Below are 5,688 nucleotides of genomic sequence, written 5' to 3'. Positions count from 1 at the left end.
AGCTCACAGCAACCTCCAACTCCCGGGCTCAAGTGAGTCTCCTGCCTCAGTCTCCCAAGTAGCTTGGACCACAGGCACCCGCCACAACGCCCGGCTATTTTTTGGTTGCAGTCGTCATTGTTTGGCAGGCCCATAATGGATTCAAACCCACCACCTTGGGTGTACATGGCTGGCGCCCTAGCCACTTGAGCCACAGGTGCTAAGCAGAAATCGTTGAATTCTTGAGACATCTTTTGAATAATTTCTTGAGATATTTTTTGAATAATTTCTTGAGAAATCTTTTGAATAATTTCTTGAACTTCTAATTCCTTTCTTTCTTCCATTTTGTTAATCTTATTTGCTATCCACATTCTGAACTTGATTTCTGACATCTCAGCCATCTGTTTATGGATGGTGTCTTCAATTGCATCTACCCTATTTTTCCTTGGGGGAGTTGATCTACTCTGGTTATTCAAGTTGCCAGAGTTTTTCCGCTGATTCTGCCCCATGCTGAGTTTACCTTGTTTGGATGCCTTATCAGAACTGTTCAGTTGGTGGCTTCTTCTGGTTTCCCAGAGAGACAGGCAGAGCGTATCTGTTGTCTTCTCCCAGTTCTCCGGTGCTGGGGCAACTGGGGAGCAGAGGAACGGCAGCAGCTGTAGGGAAGTGTGTGTAGCTGGGTTAGACCTCGTTCGGCCTGCCGCGGCGACCAGGGGGCAGGAGACCGGAAGCAGCCGGATCAGTCCTAGTTCAGCCCCACCGGGGTAACTGATGGAACAGGGGAACTGTAGTGGCTAGATCAGTCCTATTTCAGCCCCCCTGGAACAGCCAGGGGGTGGGGGAATGGCAGTGGTAGCGTTTCCGGTAGCTACATAAGAGTGGTCCGCTTCCAGCTCACATATAACTTGCTCCAGTGCTCCGTGAGGGCAAAGGGACCCACTCAGCAGATGGGTTAGTCTGGGAAGGTTAATACCTCCTTCCCTGCCTTGCACCCAGTCACTCGTAATCCCCTAGGTCTGTGACCCTATTCAGTCCAGTAGGCAACTGCTCCCAGTGTTTACAACTGGCAAAATCAGCCAGAAATCTGAGTTCCGCAAAGGGGCCTTGCGTGCTTCTGTCTGGCTAGATTCCTCTGCAAGTCAGAGGCTGCATCCAGCTCTGGGCAGCAGACAAATAGCAGTTTACACTCAGGTGTCAATTCTAGCCTCTGCCTGCCCATTGCCTTTGTCTCAGCTGTATTATACCCTGAGGGCTGGTATTAATCATCTCTTTACTTACGTTCCACCGGTGGCTGCTGTCAGGAACCTCTGGTTGCCCAGAGAGATGGTCCTGGAATGGCGTCTGTTTGCAGCTCAGGATGCTGCTGTTGCTGTACTGGCTTCCTCCAAGCCAGTTCTCTTCTCCTCACGCCTGTGCCACAGTCAGCACAGAGCAGCACCAGCCCTTTCTCACCTCCAGTTCTCTCAAGGAGATGCCCAAGAATCTGGACTCCATAGGTTACAAAGCTCCAGACCTCGGAATGCATGGGCGGGGACTCCTCAGAGTTCAATGTTGCAGGTGGAGAATATATACAGTTTTGTACAGTTTTACAGTTTTATGCCTGGCAGGAGGGTGCCGTGGCATACCAGTAGGAGTAGGAGATCCAGTTTTTAGGGGGTCTATCCCGTGGGATAGAGTGGGAGGAAGTTTGAACTCTGCTCTCTGTTTGCATGGAGTAAACTGCGAGTCCTTGTTGTGAGGGAGGGGTCTCCTGTCCGCTTGGTGGTGGATTTTGTACCTTTTGGTTGTAATTTTGGGGTTGCAGCTTGCCTCAGGAAGGTTGAAGTGTGCTCTTCAATCTTCTCTCTTGACTCCACTCCAAAGCATCAGCTCCCTTGCTAAACTTCTGTCCTTTAAGCCTCCTTGTGGTCGGGAATTTCTGTAAAAAGTGGCTGCAGTCTGCCATCTTGGCTCTGCCCCCATTTCTATTTTCTTGAGGAAGGCTTGCAGTGTGATACGTTGCCCTCTTAGGACTGCCTTTGCAGTATTCCAAAGGATCTGATAACTCATCTCTGCATTATCATTTTGTTCCAAAAATTTGGTAATTTCCTTTTTGATCTTGTCTCTGACCCAGCTATCATTGAGCATAAAGTTATTTAGCTTCCATGTTTTTGTATGGGTCTGCAGATTCCTGTTGGTACTGAGTTCAACTTTCATTTCACAGTGGTCTGCAAAGATGCAAGGAATAATTTCTGTTCTTTTATATTTGCTGAGGTTAGACTTGTGACCTAAGATGTGGTCTAATTAGGAGTATGTTCCATGGCCTGATGAGAAAAATGTGTTTTCAGTTTTAGTAGGATGAAATATTCTATAGATGTCTCTTAAATCCAAATCCTGAGTGGTTCAGTTTAAATCCAAAATTTCTTTGCTAAGCTTCTTGTTGGAGGATCTATCCAACACTGTCAAAAGAATGTTAAAATCTCCAACCATTATGGAGCTGGGAGTAATCAGGTTACTCATGTCTCTTTGAGTGTCCCTTATAAATTGAGGTGCATTCTGGTTGGGTGTATAAATATTGATAATTGAAATCTCATCATATTGAGTATTACCCTTAACAAATATAAAGTAACCGTCCTTATCCTTGCTCACTTTTGTTGGTTTAAAGCCTATTGTATTTGCGAATAAAATTGCAACACCTGCTTTTTTCTGCTTTCCATTAGCCTGTAATATAGTTGACCATCCTTTACCCTGAGTCTATACTTGTCTTTCAAAGTAAGGTGAGATTCCTCTATGCAGCAGATATCTGGCCTGAGTTTTTGTATACAGTCAGCCAGCCTGTGCCTCTTTCAAGGGCAATTTAAGCCATTCACATTGATTGAGATTATTGATAAACCTGGTATAATTTTGGGCATCAAGTTTTTTGAAAGTCCAGTGGACACATCTTTAATCCTTTTGCCACTGTGGAAATTGGAATCTGATCAAAATATTCTGTATGGGTTTATTTATGTGGTGTAGGATTGTGCTGATCATTATGGAGAATAGGTCTGAGGATATCCTGGAGGGCTGGTTTAGTCATGGCAAATTTCTTCAATGTGAATATCATTAAAGTATTTAATTTCTCCATCATAAATAAAACTCAGTTTAGCTGGATACAGGATTCTGGGTTGAAAGTTATTTTGTTTCAGGAGATTAAAGGCCAATGACCACCCTCATCTAGCCTGAAAGTTTTCATCAGGGAGATCTGCAGTCATTCTGATATTCTTCCCCTTGTAGGTTAGGGTTTTCTTACGTCTAGCTGCTTTCAGAATTTTCTCTTTCATATTAACTTTTATAAAGTTGATTATGATATGCCTGGGGGATGTCTTATTCAGGTTGAGTCATGCTGAAGTTCTGAAACTGTCTGCTATCTGAATTTCAGAATCTCTTGGCATGTCTGTAAAGTTCTCATTCATAATTTCATGAAGAAGAGTTTCTGTGTTTTGTGAAGCACCTTTGTCGCCTTCAGGGATTCCTATAAGGTGAATATTATTTTTCTTCGAATTATTCCAGAACTCTCTGGCGAGTGATCCATTTTTGCTATTTGTCTTGATCTTTGAGTGCTTGAGTGCATTAAAAATCTTTGTCTTCAGTGTCAGAAATTCTTTCTTCTGCCTAATCCATTTTCTGACTGAGGGATTCTACTGTACTTTTCAGATCTTTGAGGGCTGCAACCTCTTACTTCAGTGTCTCATAGTCTTTGGTCACTTTATCTTTGAAATCATTGAAGTCTTGAGACAGCTTTTGAATCATTTGAAATTGTAATTCCCTCCTTTCCTCCATTCTGTTGATCTTTTTCACTATCCAGATTCTGAACTTGATTTCTGACATCTCAGCCATCTGTTTATGGATGGGATCTTCAATTGCATCTGCCCCATTCTTCCTTGGGTGAGTTGATCTACTCTGGTTGTTCAGGTTACCAGAATTTTTCCACTGATTCCGCCCCATGGTGAATTTGCACCATTTGAAGACTGTCCCAAAACCGTGTGCAAGTGACTGCCACTGGAGAAGATGCCAGCTTCCTCTGGTTGTCAGGAGAGACAGAGTGTGTCTGCCTGGAGAAGTCTCAAGGGTGTAAGCCTTATTATTCCCACTGCTGTGACTGCTGCTCTTCACCCTGGGGTACCGCCACCCCAACGTGTTTCCGTCTCCTCGCAGATCTTGGCTGCCGGGCCTAACCCGGCTGGATCAGTCCTCGGTGCATGGCACCAGGGTTTCCCGGGGGATGGGAGGGTAACTGGCAGTCTCACTGGGAACACAGGGCTGGTCAGTCCTCCTAGCATGCTGCCATAGCTTCCTGGAGGGTGGGAGAACAAGTGGCAGCCCCTCAGAGAATACAAGGCTGGGTTAGTCCTTGTTGAGCACTGCTGGGGCTTCCCTGTAGGCAGGGGAGTAAGCAGGAGCCCCTCAGGGAACGCAGGGCTGGGTCAGTCGTCTTTGCCCACCCCCAGGCCTTCCTGGCAGGTGTGGAAACATGGGCCTGGATCAGTCCTCCTAGCGCACCGCCAGGGCTTCCCAGCAGGCAGGGAAGTGAGCAGCAGCTCTGCAGGTAATGTGGGACTGGGTCAGTCATCTTAGCATGCCGCCAGGGCTTCCCAACGGGCAGGGCAGCAGGTGGCAGCTCTGTGGGGAATGAGGGGGCTGGCTCAGTCCTCTTCGTGTGCCTCTGGGGCTTCCCAGCAGGCCGGTGAAGCAAGCTGCAGTTCCGTGGGGAACATGGGGTTCGGTCAGTCCTCGTGGTGTGTGGCCGGGACTTCCCAGTGGGTGGGAGAGCAAGCTTGGTCCTACAGAGGGGTTGGGGAACACTGCCCTTGGGTCTCCTCTCACTGTCTCTGTAGGGAAGGGAGGAAGGGGGGACTGGAAATTCAAAATGGCAGTGAGAACTTTAGTTCTGTTTTTCTGCCTGGCGAAAGGGTATTCGGAGTCCCAGCAGGGTCCCTCTAGGGGAGTAGACCCTAGTGTCTGTAGCTCTCACATGTGGGGTGAGATAATAGGTCCTCAGTTCATTGCTCACCTGTGGAAAACTCACAGGGGCAGACAAAGAGAAAAGCACAACTTTTGTGGGGGAGGGTATGGACACTTTTCCTTTGGGGTGTATTATGTACCTGTAGTGGCTTTCTAGGAGTCTCAGCTTGCCTCAGCAGAGGTGTCTTGCAGATACCACTCTTCTCTCTAGGCTGGGCTCCTAGTCTTCAACTTTGTTGGGTGTTTTTTGGTCTTTTTCCTTCCCTCTGGACGAGAGCTTCTGTTGGAGGCTGGTACCTGTTGGTCATCTTCAGCAGGGCCTTTCTAAACAGGCTCCTTCTGAGCAGGCTTGCTCCTTCTTTTATTTGACTTACAGTTCAGGGATCTTCTTGTACCTTTTTTCATGCAGGCATTTTGCATCCTACTCTCTTCCACTTTGTTGCCACCCTTTGACACTTCCTGATTTCTGGATTCTCTTTCTATTTTCTTTTTCTTCTTTATCACAGACTCATCATCATTCACAAAATCATGTAAGGGGGCTTCAGCTTCCATCTTCTTTTGCTTTTCTTGGTTTTACAGAAATTTTCTGAATTACTTCCTATACATGCATCCATCTCTTTACTTTCTGTTGCTAATTTACGAGTTCTGGTAGTCACTTGGGTCATTGACATGCTACTGCAAGGCTTTTTCTTTCTTTTTCTTTTTCTTTTTTTTTTTTTTTTTTTGAGA

General features: G+C 46.3%; 1 protein-coding gene and 1 pseudogene across 1 annotated transcript in view; one reads left to right on the top strand and one right to left on the bottom strand.

Annotated features, from left to right (window-relative positions):
* LOC105888409 (protein ZNF738-like) overlaps nt 1-5,688 on the top strand; it is a 47,772-nt gene that overhangs the window by 27,989 nt on the left and 14,095 nt on the right. The window lies entirely within an intron of this gene.
* LOC105888410 overlaps nt 1-5,688 on the bottom strand; it is a 14,935-nt pseudogene that overhangs the window by 7,245 nt on the left and 2,002 nt on the right.

Source organism: Otolemur garnettii, unplaced genomic scaffold (assembly GCF_000181295.1).
Source record: "Otolemur garnettii isolate 467f Iridium unplaced genomic scaffold, OtoGar3 scaffold00412, whole genome shotgun sequence".
Classification (NCBI taxonomy): domain Eukaryota; kingdom Metazoa; phylum Chordata; class Mammalia; order Primates; family Galagidae; genus Otolemur; species Otolemur garnettii.
This window is presented reverse-complemented; position numbering and strand designations above follow the sequence as displayed.